Source organism: Cryptomeria japonica, chromosome 6, assembly GCF_030272615.1.
Source record: "Cryptomeria japonica chromosome 6, Sugi_1.0, whole genome shotgun sequence".
Taxonomy (NCBI): domain Eukaryota; kingdom Viridiplantae; phylum Streptophyta; class Pinopsida; order Cupressales; family Cupressaceae; genus Cryptomeria; species Cryptomeria japonica.
Window position 1 is genome coordinate 291541943 of NC_081410.1, and position 22273 is coordinate 291564215.

Genomic DNA, 22273 nt, shown 5'->3' on the forward strand with positions numbered 1-22273 from the left:
AGACACAACACTTCAATTAATTCATTGCATGCATGGTTAGACAGATATAATCATGAATATAAAAAACCATAACAAATCGACCTATTGCCTTCTAAAAGATGCAAGTAAAGACTTGCTCTTAGATTTGTCTAGGCAATACCAGTGACTAGACTACACCAAGATGAAGGATTTAAACTATATGAGCACAAGATTAAGCTGAATGGATGCAAGATTAAGCTAGATGAATTTATATTAAGCTAGATGAATGCAAGAAATAACGATTAAACTAAATATGCAAAAAGATAAACTAAGATGCAATAATCTCAAAGCATAATATTTTCAATGACTCTAGAGCAAAAACTGCATAATAACAATAAATCTCCAGGGTGTTTTGAATGAGAGATGAAGGCTGAATTTATAGAGACTCAAAAGAGAGACCAATGGTCAAGATCGATTATCAATGAGCGGTTGAGATTCCTCAATAAAAAGCACAATTTAGGATTAATTGAAATAATTGAGAGATCAAATTCATTTAATCTTGAGATAGATTCCAATTATAGCTTGATTGAATACATTTAGATTATAAGTCTGAGTTTGCATTGGAGATAAATTTAGTTGATTCCATGCACTTGAGTTAAAAATAAGTGATTCCATGCACTTTTCTTTAATTTGCTCAAGATTTTTATTTAGAAAAAGCCTTTTCAATGCAAATAAACTTATTTTCTCAAAAAGCTTTGAGTTTTAATTTCAGAGAAAATGATTAATTCAATTTAATTGATTTTCTGATTTCTCAAGTTATCTCAATTTTAGAAAAAGAAATATCTTAAGTTTGATTTCTTCTCTCAATTTAATTCTTTTTTTTTATTTTCAATTTAAATCTTTCTTTTGTAGATTAATTCCTCTTTTTGTGATAAATCTCTTTTTGTAAATTAATTCCCCTTTTATGATTAAATGGAAAATTTATTAATTAATTAAATGTGCTAGGATATTTAATTAAATAAATAGGATAATTGATGAAAATGATTTACTTGGAATGATTTAATTAATTAAATAAATATTTAATTAATATAGAGTGATTAACTTGACATGTAACATTAATGATTGAAGAATTAATGAATTAGGTGCTCAAGTTGATTTAATTGCCTTTGGTTAGGACCTTGGTGATGTTGTTGAGATTAGGGGCCCATGGTTTAGGTGACCATTTTTAGGGTATTACACAAACTACTACATTAGATGCTTTAACCGACAAAACCCTAAAATGCCTTAAAACACTCTTAAGCATATTATCAATTGCAAAAAATCAATAATATTTATCGGTTATGATTCAAAAAGACTTAAAAACATTAAAATACATTAAAATACATCAAAATATGCAGATTTAACTTAGAGTACTTCATCCAAGGGCTCATCACAAGATTTGACAATAAGCTCACCCCAAGTTGTAGAAACAACTTAGTTTGTCGATGATGGGTTCTCACACTAGATGAAGAAATTGATTCTTCAGCTAGTTTTTCATCACTCTTCTTCTTCCAGGTTCTATTCATCTCAGCTCTGGTTTCTTCAATACCAACTTTCTTCTTTCCTTTCCGGTCTGCAGGATGAATCACAGGTTGGTTCTTTTATGTTCTGCAAAACTTAGCAATGTGTCCCAGTTTGTTAAAATGATAACATGCCATTCCAAATTCTTTCCATGGTCCTGCATTGCCTCTACTTGTCCTTCTTCAATAGTTCATTGCCACATGTCCAAATTTGTTGCAGATTGCACAAATCACATTAATTATTTTCTCCATCTCATAAGGACTAGACTGGTTAACATGGGGTCTTTTCCAATTAGTGCTTCTCAGTCATTGAAATTCCTTCTCCAATCACCATCAGTTCTTGGAATCATATGAGGTGTTGGATAATTAGCTTCATACCTGCATTCAATAGATCTATGCCCATACATGTTGCATGTATAACAGTAACCTTCAAATTTTCTAGGCACATATCTAGTATTAGGTCTATAACCAGTATTAGCATCAGATCTGCTTCTACAAATATTAGCAGTATGTCCTGATTTATGACAATTAAAATAAATAGTTTTGTAAGTTTTCTTACGGGTAGGCTTCTAAGCCTTAGGATCTATTTTACCTTCATGCATGTTTCTCTTTCATCCCTTCTCAAATGTATTTTTATCCTAACCCAGATGTATCACCTTTCATCCTCTGAGAGTGGATCTGTTCATCCAGCATGGTCGAACTCTTGTTGAATTTTTCAAGCTTCTCATTAGCTTTTGTAAGCTCTTTAGTAAGATCTTCATTTTGCTTCATAAGAGTCTCTCTAAGAAACATTGCCATATCAAGATCTGCTTTGATTTCTTCTTTCTCTTCTTTCTCCTCATGCCAATTTTCATAAAGAGTGTTATTCTCTTGATTTATCTTAAAAATCTCATGATCTTTCTCTTTGATCTTGTCTTCAAATACCCTCCTAGCTTCAAGTTCTTGACTCATCTAGATTGTAAGGGCTTCAAGTTCTCCCCTTAGGTTAAGTTTCTCACATTTAGTTTCTCCACTTCCTCAACCAATGCATCTATATTTTCTTCATCAGAAGAGCTGATTTCATTGATCTCCAACAATTGTCCAGTCAGTTCTGTCAGAATCCAAGAATACTAAGAGAGGGGTGAATCAGTGTTCTACCAGAAAGATCAGTTTTAACCTTAGTAAAAGATGCATTCACCAACTTGTATGCTGGTACATATAAGATTGAAAGAAGTAAAGCAACCAATAAGACACTCACACAAATGAATACCATAACACAGGGAGTTATACATGGAAAATCTCAAAGAGGAAAAACCACGGTGGGATTTGTGACCCACAATATAATCCACTGGTCATATGAAAATATATTACAAAATACAGGCGCCTGCACTTGCAAGAAGTCTTACAGCCTAGAGCACACTGCTCAATCACAAAAGGGAGCCTCACTGAATACATACAAATCCAGACTACAATCCAAAGAAATGAGTGAACTGCAAAGATAGCATCTTCTATGTCTGAATACAATTCTGGTTAAGCTTTGTCTATTCCGATCTGAAACCCTAAACCCTTGCCGGAATAACCTCTTACATAAACTTTGCATTATGAAACATTATCACATTCTCCTATCCTTCCATACTCTAGCACATTTCAAAATGATATAATCAACTGACCTATATACCCTTACAAAATTTCATGGCTTATGTCGACTTACAAAGATAATTACAAAATGAATATACATGTCAGCTCAATAACATAAATACATAAATATCAAAATCAATTATCGATGTTGGATCTCCAAAAATGATGTTGACCTCCAATACCAATAACCTAATGAAGTCATGTCGGCCTGCAATGTCGGTACCCAAAGAATTCCTTCCAGTCGGTGAAGTGTCTATCGATAAACAACCAAACCAAAATGTGAAAGCCAAAACATGTTGCCATCAATGACAACATATTGAAACCAATCAAATGAGTGTCAATTGCCAACAAGTTCCTTCCTTTTAGCTAGTGATGTCTTATACTTGCCTCTTAGGGTTTCTAGTGTTGCTATTTACTAAGTTGTCATTAGTTTTCTTCCCAAAGTCATCCCATATACACTAGTCGGTTTATACTACCGAAAAGTCCAATCGGTAAATACCAAGTTATTAGTGTCAGTAATAGAAGATAGACAAGTCACTGAGATGATATACACTGAGCTATGAACTGAGACAAATACAGTATGTGAGCAGCAAAGAAGGTATACCGAGTTAATCTAAACCGAGTGGAAACATGTTACCAGATTCAATGAACCTAGACACACATGTGAAACGTGTTACAAGATTAGAGAAGATGAAACCGTTATTCCATAGGAAATTGCATTTAAAGATTTTGTATGATTTTGAGGAAGAATATCCAATGAAATAATCTCTATGTTTATTCATTCAATAAAACATGTTTGTATGATCGAAGCATGAATAGATCACCATCTTAGAGATCTATATAAACAAAATGATTTGAGTATTTGAGATATGAAATGACAATCAAGAGAGAAGATACGAAGTGATGATATAGTTAAGTGTGAAGAAAGAAGATTGACAGAGATATTTAGAGGTTACCGAGAAGGTTTCAGAGAACAATTTAAGGGACAACGTATACAGAAGTGGTTACCAAGTTTATTTATCATTACCGAGGAATTCTATGAGCAAGGTAATTTTATATTGAGCACATAGAGTCTGCTACAACATTTCAGATGTGAAGTTGCAGATATTTTGTAATGATTTTGATTGAATTATTAAGTTGTGTTAGAAACCTTTAACAGGATAAAAGACTAATAAAATCTATAAATTGTAAAGCCTTTAACCAGGTACAACATTTTGTAGAAGTGTTTGTAAAATCCTTTAGAAAGGTACATCTGAAGATCTTTATACTCCTAACAGGGTAAGCTATCAAAAATAGCTAAACATGTAGCTCTAACCGAGCAATCTTGATTACTGCAGTGGTGAAGTTGTGGGTGCCATCCCCACCACAGTTTTTCTCTCTAACCAAGAGTTTCTGCGTAACCAAAAATCTTTGTGTTATGGAGTGAAATTTTGATGGATGTTATTTCTATGATTATGTTTGAGTATTATATATTTATGAGATCAGCAATACTTAGTTTGTGTTTATCAGTAAAATTGTTTTTCAAGAAAAGTTTTGAAGTACTGATTCACCCCTCCCCTCTCAGTATATTAGCTTTCCAAGTCAGACCTAACAATTAGTATTAGAGCTTAATTCTTGGTAAAGGAATGAACAGGATAAAGAGAAAGATCCTATCAATGGAAGGCTATAAACAATCACGCAGGATTGTGAATCTTCAAGAAGAATTGGATCATGCTAATCAAGTGATTGCAGATATGCAGAGGAAAATGCAAAGATCACTGAAAGTTAGAAGAAGGTTGTCTGATGATTTACAAGACTCACAAGAGTTGGTGGAAAAAATTGAGACATCATCTGTGAACAGCATATCAGAAGAATATGAAGAAATGATTGCAGAATTGAAAGAAAAGAACAAAACACTTAATGAACAGCTAAAAGTAATGAGAAGGGAACATGAGTATTTCAGCACACAGATGACTGAAAATCTTGAAGCATTGAGAACAACTGAAGATAATAAGCGAAATATAGAAGGAGAAAAACAATAGCTAGAGCAATGTTGTCTGCAAAAAATGACGAAATATCAAGGATGACTGAAGTTCAACATAATTTGTCTGATCAATTGGATTATGCACATCATGAAGCTACTCTAAAGGAAAATGAGATCCAAGCATTGAAAATTGAATTATCATGATTGACTGATGAACTAGAAGTAGAAAAGAAGTCAAAAGAAACACTGAGGAAAAGCCATGAATCATCAAGAATGTTGGATGAGCAACTAAATATGAGAACACCCAACAAAACTCCAGGACTCGGCTACAAAGGAAATAACTCTACCGAGAAAGGGATCAACACCACCGAGAAAGGAGAATCATCAAAGCAAGCTAGAAACAAAGAGAACATCAATAACATGAAGGACAAGAATCCTATTTGCAACTACTATGGAAAACGAGGACATACTTCCAACGTTTGCTAGAGCAGAAAAGGTGAGCAACCGAATGTTACTAGGTTTGATGGTTATTGTTACAATTGCAATAAGTATGGTCAACCATCTAAGCAATGTAGGAAAAAGTCTATTAACAATTATCAGAAGGCAAAATTCAAGGGGTTTTGCAAAAATTGCAATAGATATGGACACAATACCAAGAAATGTTGGTTTAAGCAGAAAAACTATATGTGGACTTCACACCGAGAAAACACTAGAAGTTACCAAACTCACACAGATCTCAATCGACAATATACTTCAGTATAATGGGATTACAATACAAGAATATGGTGTGAATGTTGTGGAAGATATAGACATATTGTAGCATAGGAAATTAGGAATCATCACAAACAATATAAAAACTAATCTAATCCAATCACAAAAACTTAAATGTAATGATCTATCCTAAACACACTCAATAAAGACATAAAGACAAAACATTCAAAACTAAAGAGTATGCAAACCAAACGTAGATCTGAATGCTTCCTTCATGTGGCTCCATTGTTCTTCTTTCCTCTCCAAATAGCCTTTGTTTGTGGATCTCACCTACAAGTGCACACACATGATTGAAAGCAAGTAGGTAAGAAAATTGCTCAAAAGTACTCGAAGCGTGATTGATTAGAAATTCGATAATCTGGTTAAGGGATTTGATTGACGAAATTCATCCAATTTATAGACAAATTGGAGAGATGAACAAATTAGCATGATAGTGATTCAAATGGAAATTCAAATCAAGAATAGCAAAATTATTACATGTGTATGACAAATTGCTATGCAAGGATTTATGACAATTTATGACAAATTGCTATGCAAGAATTGATTGATTGTCAATTATGACAAATTATGACAAATTTCTATGTCATTCCCATGAATTTAGGAGAGAAATAGGAGGAAATTGAATTAGGAATTAAGAAATTAGAAAAATTAGAAAAAGAGGAATTAGGAAAATTAGAAAATTAGGAAATTAGAAAATTAGAAATGGTGTGGAAATTAGGAAATTAGAAATTGATGAAATTAGAAAATTAGGTGAATTAATTAATAAATTTTCATTCATTAATTAATTCACAAAAAGAGGGGGAATTAATTAGCCAATTAAATAAATATTTAATTGTGACAAGAATACTTTGGATAAATAAATAAATTATTTAACCTAGAGGGAGAATGGAGAGAAAATGACAAACAAGGTTAAATGAATAAATCATAAAACCTTAGAAGATGAGTTAGAAATGCAAGGACGACAATTAGGTCTTGACAAAAGATAATTGATGTCGATTCAATCATGATTTTAATTGGCAGAGGATCAATGCTGATAAATGACTTGATTGATAAATGTGCCAATTAACGAGGAATAATGACTAATTGATCCAAATTGATATGATTGAGAAGGACGACGATCGATGACAAATCGATCGCAAAATGACAAGATTTTGATGACAAATTGATCGCAAAATGACAAGATTGATGACAAATTGATAAGGATTGACCAAAATCATGACTGAAAATTGTTATCGACAAGACCTAATTCGAAAGCGAGACAAATGAAGAATGTAGAAGAAGGACTCAATGCTCACAAATGATAAAGACCAAGTGCGAATCATAGGAGGAATGTTAATGCGACGCAAAAACCTAAAATGAGGCAATGCGCAAATGTTAAAGTATGTCTCCGCAAGCGTTGACCATTTTTAGGTGTCTACATTTTGCCCCTCTTTGAGACAATGCGATTTTAAGCATTTTTTCAAAGAACAGTAATGAAAATGCCCCAGACAATAATAATGACATATGCATGCCCCCTCGAGGAATTGGCCAGAAACATGCAGAGAAGAGGCCAATTGATTGATAAAAATGATAGGATCGAACGGACTGACAATCGAATACCGGATGCATGAAGGACAAGCAATTGATGGTGCAAAAGACCACGACCAACATAAGATGGAGAGGGTGCACGTCCATCTATGTACTGACAAAGATCTATAAATGGGACCAACAAAGTGAAAAGAGCTCATTTGCACTAGCCAAAGAGGAGGATTTGTTGCTCTGGAAAAAGACACTTGCAGAGAGATGGTGAACATTCCAATGGCAGAGCACCTCGAAGAACGTGTATGCACATTCAGACGACTGGACGACGTGGGAGCAGCGGTATGGATCTCAAAAACCCATATTTTCAATTTCATGAATTTTTATTGCTTGCGGGACATTGCGGGGCTCACAGGAAATGCAGAAAATAACTTCTGCGCTTGTGTAGGGTGAATCCTGTGCTTGTGTGAGGTGTTATGCACTTGTGTAGGGTACACAAGTGTAGGTTACAAGACACAGGCACAGGTTCCTTGACACAAGCGCAGTTGTGCATGTATGACTCAATTTTGGTTTGAAACTACATGCAAATGATCCGAAAAGGGGGGATAAGGGTAGGATAAGTTAGAATAGATAAAGAACACCCTGATTGGGACATGAAAATGAGGAAATGCAACCTGTAGGAGCAAACCCTAAAACTGACAAAATGTGCCCCAATTGTGATGCAGAGTCGACAATGTCCATTGATCACACGGGAGAACCGACCTGACTGCTTCATGCTACGACATAGACTTAGGAGCACGGACAGAGATACATTAGCAAGACTTGGGATATATCATATCACATTCATGCCCGAGATTAGGGCAAACACAGGACTGCTTACTGCATTGGCAGAGTGATGGCATTCAAAGACTTCCTCCTTCCATCTGGCGACTGGAGAGGCGACTGTGACACTGGAGGATGTATGGCGTATCCTCTGCATTCTGATTCATGGAGAGATGATAGAGTATGAACTAGTGACAAGGAGAGATGCATTGTGCAGACTATTTGAGTGTGACGCAAATGATCTGGATATCATCGAGAGGGAGATTGGCTGGGAGACCATGGCATCAGAGTATGATCGACGGTATGTGGTGATAGCAGTGGTGATAGCATGTCTACTAGTAGGAGATAGACGAGGACATGGATTCCCTATTGGATGGGGAAGAGTGCTAGAGTGGATGGCGACATAGGGGACAGTGTACGCATGGGGACCATGTGTACTGGCTATGCTATATTTTCAACTGTATCAGATAGCATATCAGGGAGTGCAGATGTTGAGCTGTGGAGTCACATAGTTACAGGTATGGGCATTTGAGCACATAGCCATATGTCGACCGATTACAGATAGACAGGTAGTACCACATCGACCATATGTGTATTGCTATGGGGGAGCACTGAGACAGGGTCCGTTTGGATACATACTATATTGGCGACATGAGCTAGACAGACTGAGAGAGTTCATATGGAGGCCATATCATGATTGCCTAGGATGGTCAGATGACAGTGAGGAGCTAGCTTATTATAGATAGGAGAGGTACTTGATTGGGTGACCAGTGAATCGCCAGAGAGTGATTGAGTTGTACCTGCCAGAGAGAGTCAAACGACAATTTGGAGAGAGGCAGGATGTACCTAGGAGGACTGCACACTTTGCCCGATCTCACAGAGAGACGAGTCAGTGGGGGAGTATGATTCAGCCACACATAGCATATGCTGACTTCTCACAGCTACAGCAGAGACCGTGGGATTGAAGATTAGATGTGGTTGATGCCAGGATGACAGAGGAGTATGAGAGATGGTTTGCATGACTACGGCCAGTGCCATTGACAGATCCAGATATTCCAGTACCGAGGCGACAGGAGGACTTCCCACTCACAGGAGAGGGGGAGGGAGATGATGAGGACGAGGAGGATGAGGGCGGGGATGAGGATGAGGGGGGTGATGAGGATGGAGATGAGGATGAGGATGAGGGGGATGACAAGGATGAAGATGAGGATGGGGATGACGAGGATGAGGCATTGCAGGATATACCCATAGAGCCAGAGATAGCTAGGACAGAGGAGATGGAGATGTGCAGGGCTATCATAGCGAGTCAGTAGGATCACATTGTGACATTAGAGAGACAGCAAGATCAGTTCAGAGCGGAGATAGCCAGACTCACAGTGGCTCGAGATATAGCAATAGCTCAGGCACAGCGAGAGGAACAAAGAGTCACTGAGTATATTGGGTCGATTCGGGATGCCAGTGCATGCGAGATGGCACAGATGTTGGTAGAGACTGGAGAGGAGATATGCCATTGGAGGACACTATATGAGGGTGTCGTTCCACCAGAGTAGAGAGCAGCTTCATATAGGACACGATCGAGGACAGAGAGCAGGGCACGCTCTCGGAGGTCATTGAGCAGCATGGGAGTGAGTGGGCCTATGAGACCACCACAGCCAGGACCAGGAGGGACATCATCCACAAGACATTGCAAGGATGAGGAGGATAGAGGGAGCACCCAGTGATAGAGGCACATGCTTCTGATGATAGACAGTGGACATTATGTAGTTTGACATTTTGTAGTCAGCCTGCGGGCCATACTTAGGACAGAGAGTCCAGTTTTGTACTTCGATATTATTGTGACATATGATATGATATGCATCGATATGATGGGATGTAATATGTTATGACTTGTGTTATTTTCCATGTATGGATGACACATGCACTTATTTATGAACATGTATGGATGCATTTTTTTTATGTGTTTTTGATGCATTGATAATATGAAATGGATAAAATGCTTGATGTGATGCTCGGTGTGATATGTGATATAATGCAAGTGTACTAACCAATGAATGCAGGATGCAGCATATGTGTTTGGGGAAATCGAAGCACTAGACCGGACTGACTATCCAAATGGATGGAAGAAATGTTAGTAAAAAGAAATGAAACAGAGGACAGTTAGAGATGAAGAAGAACTTGCTTTCAGTAATGCACTTTGTAGGTGAGAACCTTTATTTTAATATAGCAAAATGAATGCATAGCATCATGGCATTGAAGGCCAAAGCTAAAATGCAACCCTTTTTGCAAAAGATAGACACATCATAGACAAACAACAATCACAACAAAAAAAGAAAGGGACCATGAACCATCCCGGTCACTCTAAAACACTCAGTGACATCATCGAGCAACATAGGAACATGATCGAAGCCAAAGATAAATCAGTAAAAAGATAAGATGCACAAATTCCAACAAGTCAAACAAATAGCTTGATCTTCATTGTCAAAAGTTGAAAGTGCTGATAGGACGATCATGTTGTCTAATTTCAGGGAATGCAATACCCCGTCTAAGACAGGACATAGTCTGGTTTTGAGTATACCACAACCTGTATAAGACCCATGATAGTAGTGACAAAGACGAATGATATTGAGGTTGACAATGTTGATCAATTTGAATGTCTGTTTTGAGTGAAAATTTCATCTGTTTATGCATGATTTCATTAAAGCACAGTGCGCGATTGCGGGTTGTTGGAGGGATGCTCAGTGATTTGTCTTATGCACAAAAGGGATCATTTATTTTTTTGTTTTGCTTTTCGATTTTTTACAATTTTTTTGTGTTCATTTTTTTTTCAGGACTTTATATGACTTTTTAGGGATTTTTTTTTTTCAGGACATTTTTCAATTTTTTAAGAGAGTTTTTTCAGGACATTTTTCAATTTTTTATGATTATTTCAAGACATTTTTCAATTTTTAAGAGATTTTTTCAGGACATTTTTCAATTTTTAAGAGATTTTTTCAGGACATTTTTCAATTTTTTAGAGATTTGTTCAGGACATTTTTCAATCAATTTTTTTTTTTGAATTATTTTAGGACATTTTTCAATTTTTTGAATTATTTCAGGACATTTTTCAATTTTTTACAGATTTTGCCCCCAGTGTCTAGCAAGGCAAGGAATATGACAGGTGAATAAATAGGCTTTCTAAAATGATGGTGGATAGAGGGAAGACAAAGGCCTTTTATTATGGAGACAATATGGATGAATTTTCAAGGGCTATTGCATGATGGGACAAGAGACTGGATATGACAATGTAAAGCAGTGATATGGCATGAGGGACATGTCAAGAGGTTTTTGAAACTATGTTTTGCATTTCGTGTCCTTATGTCAGATCAAGATCAAGGAATGAAAGAGAGTGTAGGGACAGTGAAAAGATATGGATAGGATAAGAAAGACCAAGAATGGATAAGGGACATGGACTGAAGGTCGGGGTAGGCTAAGGGATAGTGGTAGAAAGTTGCAATAAGCTAGGGAATATGGATGAAAGGTTATAATAAGCAAATGGATAAAGACCAAAAGCTATGATGGACTAAAAGTTGCAAACAAGATGCATGATGCTCATGAAGATCGTCAGCCTTGTCAAGATCAAAGGTGGAAAGGGAAACTGGACATGAGGGATAATAGGATATGAAGGGTAATGACATGGTATGATAGGATAATGAAGGGCAATATGATATGAAGGAGGAAACCTGCCCCCAAGTGTGGTGTGTAAGAAGTTCATAAATTACGCATGATGCCTGTTTGCCAAGTTTTCATCATGGTACTTGCCCAAGGTGCCTGTTTGCCAGGTTTTCACCAGTGGACAAATTATTTTTCTTTACTTTTTTCTTTTCTTTTTCTTTTCACTTTTTTTTTTACTTTTTTTTTTTTTGGATTTTGACTTTTTCAATAGAAGTTGGACACATGATAGGGGATGGAAGAAGGACTCAAGCGTCTTTTTGTTTGGATAGTAACCTTGAAAAAAAATGGACCATGACCTTTAAAAGTATGCTCAAAGATGTTGGTAGAATAAGGACATAGAAAATAAGATGAAACTAAGGCTAGGATTTATGCAAAGGATTGGATCAAAGGGATCGAAGGATGGAAAATATGCATTGGATAATGGATAGGGTATTGGAAGAATTGGGCTTCAGTGGATGGAAATGAAGGCAAGATTGACATTGGCACACACCTTGAGGGGTGTTGGACTGATGGAGGAAAGACATATTTTGGATATTGAGATTTTGACGGAGGAAAGGCTTGGGATTTTGGGACATAAGGGCCCAAAATGGATGAAGAAGGTGATGGAGGAACAAATTTGAGAGGGTTGGATGGAGGAATAGCAACTTTGGATGCCAAGTTGGATGTTTCTTTAGGCTTTTGTGCTTCAAGGAGCCGCTTAGGAATCCACATTGTTTTTTATTTTTCATGCTTTTGTGGTTCCTTGGAGTGCATTGCTTGCACAAGGGATTTAGGAACCCATATATATTTTGACTTTGCTTTATTTTGCTCAGTGGGCCTTTGTGACCTTTTGGATATTTCTTTTTCTTTTTGGATCATATTTTTCTTTGCTTTGACATGTCGATTATATTGGACATGTTGATCCTTGAATACATGTGGATTTTTAGACTTATGACTTTTATACTTGGCATCCAAATTGCTTGGAGGGGGAAAGGAATGCATGGATGGATAGGAATGAAATGGAGTTCTTTTGGTTTGATGAAATTTACTCAAGGATATGTGCCTTTGCTAACCTTGCATAGAGGACAAAGGGATATAAGGACCTAAGATGGATGGAAGGTGTGATGGGGAAGGGATATGTTTGGATTTTGAAGGAGGGATACCAACGTCTTGAGGAATTTCACTAAAGCCATGACCCTTAAGATCTTCTTTGATATGGAGGGGTTATTTCTCATGAAGGTCTACTCCTTTGCCTTTATGAATATCTTGACTTGTAGGATACTCTTTTCTTTGGGAAGAAGACGCGAGTCCATTATGAGGTGGATATGATATGAGAGAAATAATGAGATCTTGAAGTGGATCAGATTGCACCAAAGTGGAAGAACCCATTATGCATGTCAAGGGTTCATGAACATCTTGCACTGACACGTTAGAATCATGAAGGGGATTAGGATCATGAGGGGGACTAGGATTATGTAGTGGACATGGTTCAATGACAAGCTCTTCAAGAGATGGAATGGGAGAAATAATGGGATCATCACAAGAAATGAGATCTTGGAGTGTATATGGAGCATTAAGACGTGGAGATGGAGGAACAAGTGGATCTTGTGGAGGATCTAAAGGAATGATAGGGTCTTGTGTTGGAAAAGAATTTGGAAGGATACTTTGATCTTGACAAGGAGGAAGATCATTGGATTCCTCTTTAAAGGTGCTTTGCTCTTGACTTTTAATGGAATCATCGGAAAAGATGGAAGGGATATCTTGATCTTTCTTAGGAAGTGGAATGTCAATGGGATTTGAAAGGACATTGTGTTCTTAGATAGAATGGACAGAAATAATGGAATCATTGCGAGTGTCTGGGGAAATGGGATCCTGGTCAACAATTGGATGGGATGATAAGGTTTCAGGATCTTGATCTTGATTTGTTTCAAGACATGTTTCTTCATGCTCTAAATTATCCTCTTGACATGAGGTTGGACTTTGGATATGCATGGGGGATTCTGACAAGGGATCAATGTTTTGGCATGAAGGAAATGCACTTTGAACATTTGTGATGGATTCTGGCAAGGAATCAATGTTTTGGCATGAAGGAAATGCACTTTGAACATTTGTGATGGATTCTGGCAAGTAATCAATGCTTGAACATGAGGAAGAGGGACTTCGAATGGGGTCCTCTAAAACATGTAATGGCAATAAAGTGCATGGTGGCATTGGGTCTAGTATTTCTGAAACATGACAAGGATGTGCATCATGAATTGGATTATCTTGGCAATCAATTATGGATAGCTCTTGGATAATTTCATCCTTGGGTGTATTGTTTGATGAGGACAATATGGAAGGTTCTTGTGAAACTTCTAGAGGTGTAGGGATAGATTCCACTGGATAATCCATTTGTTTGCGGGGGGATGAGACATTGCTAGACATAAGTGTATTATCTTGATCTTCTTCAAATAACTCACTTGGTAATTTCCTTAAGATCATTGCAATAAAGCCACCTTTCTTTCGAGGTTTTGACATAGTTGTATCTGGAATTTGAACTTGTTTTTGGTTTGATGTCATGTTTTGATTTTGAACTAGATGTTGCTCAAATTGGTTTGACATGTTCAAAATTTGGCTTGGTGCATGTTGCAAGTTTTGTTTTTGAATTTGTGATTGTGGTTGTTGACATTGATATTCCACCATTGGTTGAACCATTTGTTGACATTGTATAGTTGGTTGGACATATTGTTGAAATTGGACCACTGGTTGTGTTGGTTGAATATGTTGAACAATTGGTTGAACCATTGGTTGTATTGGTTGAAAATCTAATTGATAGTAAATACCTTCTTGTTCTTATTGTGGAGGCACATAATGTTGAAATTGATGTTGTCTCCTTTCTTGAAATTGTTTCATCATCTCTATTTGTGAGAGGAGAGCTGGTATGTCTGATCATTCGATAAGAGATCTTACATCAATTGCCTCAATATTTGGGTTTCGACCTGGAAGTTTTCGAAGCATTTTGGACATTTGTGATCTATTCTTCGCAATGTTTTTCACTCTTTGTTCCAAAATCTCATTTTCTTGAGCTAGTTTCTCCTCTAGTTTTTGTATTTGGACATTTACATCATCATGATAAGTTTGATCCAAGTTCTGAGACATGTAGAGATTGGATTGACATGATTGATTTCTCAATTGTGATGACATGGCTTTGTAAGAAGGTTGAGACCTCATTTCAACAAACATGTCACTATGCAATGCAACTAATGGGATTGACAAATGCAACCTCAAAGGATGACAATGCAACTTAATGTTTTTGTTGTTTTTCAAGATTTTGACAAACTCATGAATGCAATTCTAAAAACGAGACCCTTAGGAAATTGAAATGATGTCTAGACCTCAAAGGACAAAAGGACCAAGTGACAAAAGGACAAAATGACAATGTATCCCCTATATGCTTGGATACTAAGCTAGGCTTGACCAAATGACATTGATGACAAAAAGAGAAAAGGTTTGATAAGGTCTAGACCTCCTAACAATGACTTAGGGTTTATCAAAGATTTGGATTACTCAAGTATGACAAAACCTAGTTTTGACACTATATGGTAAGGGACAATTACTATGCAAGTGACCCTAAAATGATATGATAATGACCTAAGCTTAATGAAGAAACCTAGGGTATGCAAATGCAAATGTATGACAATGGTATGACTTCTAATGCAAGAGGACACATGCAAATGGATGACCCTTATTGAAAGGAGTATGACTTTGGTGAAACCTAACCTTGGTACTTGACAATGAACTTTGCAAAATGCAACCTAGGATGAACCTAAATGTAAGTGACATGAATGTTGAGACAAGATTTTGAACAATGTTTGACAACCATGTTTGAAGGTGCTTTTTTGAATCTTGTTGAACTTTTGTTGGATGAATATCTCTTGTGTTTAATCTTATGTTGGATCAATTTGTTTTGCTCTTGAAATGAGATACAATTCAACTTTTGACAAGTAAAGAATACAAGATATTTCAACTTAGACTCAAGACAATCATGCTCATTCCCACATTTCTTATGGTAGGCAAGGACATTAGGTACTTAAGAGGTAGACTCATTATGGGATTCAAGGAGAACACATAGATGCTTGACCCCACGGGCTCCCCTCCACGGCACTCACTTCTCAGGGCAGCCAAGCATCAGTCCCCATGGAAATCTCCCCATGGCGAACTTAGTATCTCTTCCAAGTATCCGAACTTGTCCTTCTCAAGCAACTAGAAGGGTTTTTGGCCTCTAAATACAAGGTGTTTAGTCAGGATTTCTGTTAAGCGTTACTCCTTGATGTCACGCAAGCATGATTGAGACATTAAGCCCATCAAGATACCAAACAAATGTAGTCGCGCAAGCACAATTAGACCAAGGGGCCCTACTTAGATGTTGATATGAGAAAGAGTTCAAGGGTCATCACTTCCCAAGTAACTACAATTCCCACGTAACCCTTCCTTCAAAGCTTTCGCTCATCAGGTATTTGTTTATAGTGAGTTAGAATGCCAAGGTATTCTAGCCGTACTCACTTTGGGTCGTTCCCTTCTCACGATTATCACTTGCTTGCAAAAGCAAATGGTCGAGAAGGCAGGCCCTCTAAAGGTGACAAATAATCAAAGACATGAGCGTGGTATTGAAGATCTGGATTTTTGATCACCCTAAAAAGGATGAGAGCATACTCTCCTACTCCAATGTCAAACTCAACAATCAATTCAAGCATAGATTCTTTCCAACCTATTTAGAAATCATACTAGGTGCCTAAAATATTAATTGCAAACACAAAGTTTAGTTGTTTCTCCAAGGCAACCTGCAAAACCCCAGTCAGAAGTTTGATATGCTTAGTCTTTGACTATTGAACCTGCACAAAACATGTTAGTAGTTTCATTCATTGCCTTTGTCATGTGTATGCCAAGGTGCTGCACAGAGAATCAGTACCAAAAACCAGAATGCAAAAAAACAGAATGAAAACCACAAATTTATTTATTTATTTATTTATTTTTATTTTTTTACACAAGCTCAAATTGCCTTAACACAGGCGCAGAACCCATAAAGTTGCACCTGTGTTCCTTACACAGGCGCAGAACACCTTACACAGGCGCAGATCTCTTTGACACAGGCGCAGAAGTGCCTAGAAAGGTCTGAATTGCCCTGTTTTTGGGTTTTTGGCCTGCAAATCAACTCAAAAGGCACTCAAGACATGATTAGAGGGTTAGTTCACATCGGGTTCACCAATTAATGTAGCTAGGAATCTGGAAATCATCACAAACACTATAAAAACTAATCTAATCCAATCACGAAAACTTAAATGTAATGATCTATCCTAAACACACTTAATAAAGACATAAAGACAAAACATTCAAAACTAACGAGTATGCAAACCAAACGTAGATCTGAATGCTTCCTTCATGCGGCTCCATTGTTCTTCTTTCCTCTCCAAATAGCCTTTGTTTGTGGATCTCACCTACAAGTGCACACACATGATTGAAAGCAAGTAGGTAAGAAAATTGCTCAAAAGTACTCGAAGCGTGATTGATTAGAAATTCGATAATCTGGTTAGGGGATTTGATTGACGAAATTCATCCAATTTATAGACAAATTGGAGAGATGAACAAATTAGCATGATAGTGATTCAAATGGAAATTCAAATCAAGAATAGCAAAATTATTACATGTGTATGACAAATTGCTATGCAAGGATTTATGACAATTTATGACAAATTGCTATGCAAGAATTGATTGATTGTCAATTATGACAAATTATGACAAATTTCTATGTCATTCCCATGAATTTAGGAGAGAAATAGGAGGAAATTGAAATTAGGAATTAAGAAATTAGAAAAATTAGAAAAAGAGGAATTAGGAAAATTAGAAAATTAGGAAATTAGAAAATTAGAAATGATGTGGAAATTAGGAAATTAGAAATTGATGAAATTAGAAAATTAGGTGAATTAATTAATAAATTTTCATTCATTAATTAATTCACAAAAAGAGGGGGAATTAATTAGCCAATTAAATAAATATTTAATTGTGACAAGAATACTTTGGATAAATAAATAAATTATTTAACCTAGAGGGAGAATGGAGAGAAAATGACAAACAAGGTTAAATGAATAAATCATAAAACCTTAGAAGATGAGTTAGAAATGCAAGGACGACAATTAGGTCTTGACAAAAGATAATTGATGTCGATTCAATCATGATTTTAATTGGCAGAGGATCAATGCTGATAAATGATTTGATTGATAAATGTGCCAATTGACGAGGAACAATGACTAATTGATCCAAATTGATATGATTGAGAAGGACGACAATCGATGACAAATCGATCGCAAAATGACAAGATTTTGATGACAAATTGATCGCAAAATGACAAGATTGATGACAAATTGATAAGGATTGACCAAAATCATGACTGAAAATTGTTATTGAATAAGGAGATTATTCACATGATAACTGAATACCCTATATTTGACCATAACCGAGCACAGAAGATGATTTCACAGAAGGAATTGATAACATTAACAGGTATTGAGTCTAATAGCAGAGGTCTTAAGTTGAACAATGTGACTAATGCGGAACTAAATTTTGCTATTAGAGTTATTGGTTATTGTTTCTTCCAGTCTGCAAGAGAAAACAGTGTATCGTGTGCAGCTGTAGATTTGGCTTATAAAATTGTTAAAAAGGGTATACAAATTGATTTATGTCAAGTGTTATTGAAGAATCTTTTTGAAAACCTCAATACAATAAGGAAACTGAAGAAGAATAATATTGTAAACACACTAAAGTTTGGGTCACTCTTAGTGTGTATGTCCTTCTATTTTCAGAAATTCTTTCCTTCAGTCGATAACATTGTTTGGGAATTACACCAAACTATCACCCATCAAATAAATGATTTCATCAATCAGCTAGGTGATAATTTCAATATGATAATGGATGATTACTTCAACAGATTCCAAGAAAAGATGCATAGCAGGTACAAGATTCCACCTCAGCTAGTGGAAAAGTACAAGGATTCCATATGTTTTGAAGTGGATACCGACTACTGTTATGTCAATGCAGTAGAACCCATGACTCAATCATTACCACCTATGGGTTATGAGATAGATTTTGACATTTCTCAACATCAGATAGATGCCTTTTTAGCACTTCCAAGGCATGCTATCGAGAACAGATATGGCACCTATGAAGAGGTGAAAGAAAAAGTAAAAATGAGCATTGTAGTACCGAAGGCTGCTAGAAAAGCCACCAGAATGATCAAGGATTTAACTAAAAAGTTTGGAGAAGGTTCTACCTCCACACATACTAAGCTAGCAAGAAGGAAGAGTGATCAACTTTTGATCAAGGAAGAATTTGAAGCTCAAGAAGAAGCAATTACACTGAGCACCGAGTTGCCAAAGGGCAAAGTTTTGAAAAGAAAGAAAAAGGATACAACCAAGGTGTCACCAACCAAGCCAGCAAAGTGACTGATCACTAGATCATCTGCTGCATCACCCGGTAAGAAGCAGAATAATGTAGAAATGCCTAAGGTTACAAAAACTTATAGAAAGAAGACCAGAAGACTAATTTTGGATGAAGAGGCAAGTGACACAGAGTCAAAAGATGTAAATAAATTTCAAGTTGTAAAAAGCACAAAGAAGATGTACATAGTGTTGATAATTTTTGTGCAAAATTAAAGGAATATGGTGGATTTGGGTCATTTAGATATGTAAAATATGATACAAGAATAGATGAAGAGAAGAGGCAAATAGAAGAGATTGTAATTTGTGTACTTCTCAAGTTTCAAGTAGTTCCATTGGAAGTGGTTGGTTTTCTTCCAAAAGCATTATACTCGCACATTGATAATAGATAGAAATATGCTATGGACTCGGAGAAGAAAATAAGAGAAAGAGTTTTGGTTCATCTCTTTCCAGATATGTCGGTAGATGACATAAGAGATCATTTGAAAAACTACTAGACAAATTTTCAAGTAAAACAAAGGGCCTTGAAAATGATGAATGGCCTATTTATTGAAGTTGAAAAAGAAACTAGAGAAAAATGGAAGAAAATATTCAAGATTAAGTCTGAAGAACCAAAAGGTGAAGTAGAAATAGTTGACATCACCGAGCAAGATCCTACTTCCACTATTCAGTTAGATGAGGATGTAATGGACACTAGAGCACAGGAAGGAGAAATGATAGAAGGGAGCTCCTATGCCAAACTAATATCAAGTGAATCAGTTATGGAACAGATTAATTCCTATCCTCTGATCACCCAACAAGTTACAACTGAGAAACTTTAGGACACATATCAAGGTATAGAGGATCAAAAGGTTAAACTAGATGAATCTACCTCTCAGGCCACCGGCGAGTAAACTTCCCAAGTACCATCAAGCAACGAGACAATTGCCACTAAAACTCTGAGCAAGGAAACACCGAAGGAAACAACATAGGCTACAGGAACCAACAAAAGTGTTGCCTCTATCGAGAAACATACCAAGAAAGGACAAGCCTCAAAAGCCATTGTACCCATTCAACCAGAGAAGGCATCATCAAAGGGGAAGAAAGCAAAAAGACACAGTTTTAAGATAGATTTGTCAAATCCCATTGTGTTACCAAATGTTGACATTACAAAATTGAAAGGGCAAGCACTGATAGAATTCGGTGAGCTTTGTAAAGCCAAAGCAGAGCAGGAAAGATAGATAGTTATTCAATAGAAGAACCGAGTACTTCAGAAGGTCAAAACATTATTGAGAAACATGATACCTGAAGCTACCATCAATAAAGATTCTACCATCCATGTGCAACTGGATGAACTACTCACTCAATTGGAGGAATCAGAAGTAGAAGCATCAGAATACCTTAGCAAATTGAAAGATAAAGAGCTAACTGCCCAGATGATTGAAGAAGTGCAGAAAGCAATTTCTATAGGTAAAATAAAGCTTATTGAATTCATTAATGAGTTGTCTGTCCCCTCAACTCAAGAATATTATTTATTTATTCCAAAAGTTATGTACATTCTCATTCTTCATCAAAGCTATCAAGAATAAGACTGAAGTCATTGAAAAAGAGATTACCGATCTCTCAAATAAATTGACTACCGAGCCAGATTCTCTTCAGAATTTTTATGCAAGGCTACAAACCCTTATGACTCAACAGTTAGAACTTTGGAATGAAGAGCATAAAATAAGGATGGATATCATGACTCTTCAAACATTATTTATTCCCCATTTGTCATCAATTCAAGAGCAAATCAACTGAGCTACCTAATTGTCAACTCAAGTAGAGGGAAGCACTTTAGATGGTTTGATCACACTATCCGTTGATATTACAGCTCATAATACAATACTGGAAAGTGTCAAGGATGAACTTTCCAATGCTTGTACAAAGTATAAATCTATTTTTGATCAATTGCCCCCACCAAATGGTAACTAGTTTTGATGTTTGTCAAAAAGGGGGAGTGTACCGAGTATACAGAATATCTGAGTGTACAAAATTTATCATATATATATACTGAGTGTACAATTGAAATTGACAAGGGGAGCATGAAACATCAAGAGCATGGAATACAGAGCATGGAACATCAATAGCATGGAATACAAAGTATGGATCATCAAGTTATGTACAGAATATTGATAAGGGGAGTATGTATTTGAACAATGTATATACTGACATTTCAGTTTATTTTGCAAGTATATAGATTTTGTGTTATGACTTTGAAAGGAGTTTTGTCAAACATACCAAACTAATGTCAAAAGGGGACATTGTTTCTATTTACTAAGTTGTCATTAGTTTTATACCCAAAGTCATCCCATATACACTAGTCGGTTTATACTACCGAAAAGTCCAGTCCGTAAATACCAAGGTTATTAGTGTCGGTAACAGAAGAGAGACAAGTCATCGAGATGATATACACCAAGCTATGAACCAAGGCAAATACAGTATATGTCTACCAAGCAACAAAGAAGGTATACCGAGTTAATTTGAACCGAGTGGAAATGTGTTACCAGATTCAATGAACCTGGACACACATGTGAAACGTATTACAAGATTCAAGAAGATGAAACCGTTATTACATAGGAAATTGCATTTAAAGATTTTGTATGATTTTGAGGAAGAATATCCAATGAAATAATCTCTATGTTTATTCATTCAATAAAACATGTTTGTATGATCGAAGCATGAACATATCGCCATCTCAGAGATCTATATAAATAGAATGATTTGAGTATTTGAGATATGACATGACAATCAAGAGAGAAGATACGAAGTGATGATATAGTTAAGTGTGAAGAAAGAAGATTGACAGAAATATTCAAAGGTTATCGAGAAGGTTTCAGAGAATAGTTTAAGGGACTGAGTATATAGAAGTGATTACCAAGTTTATT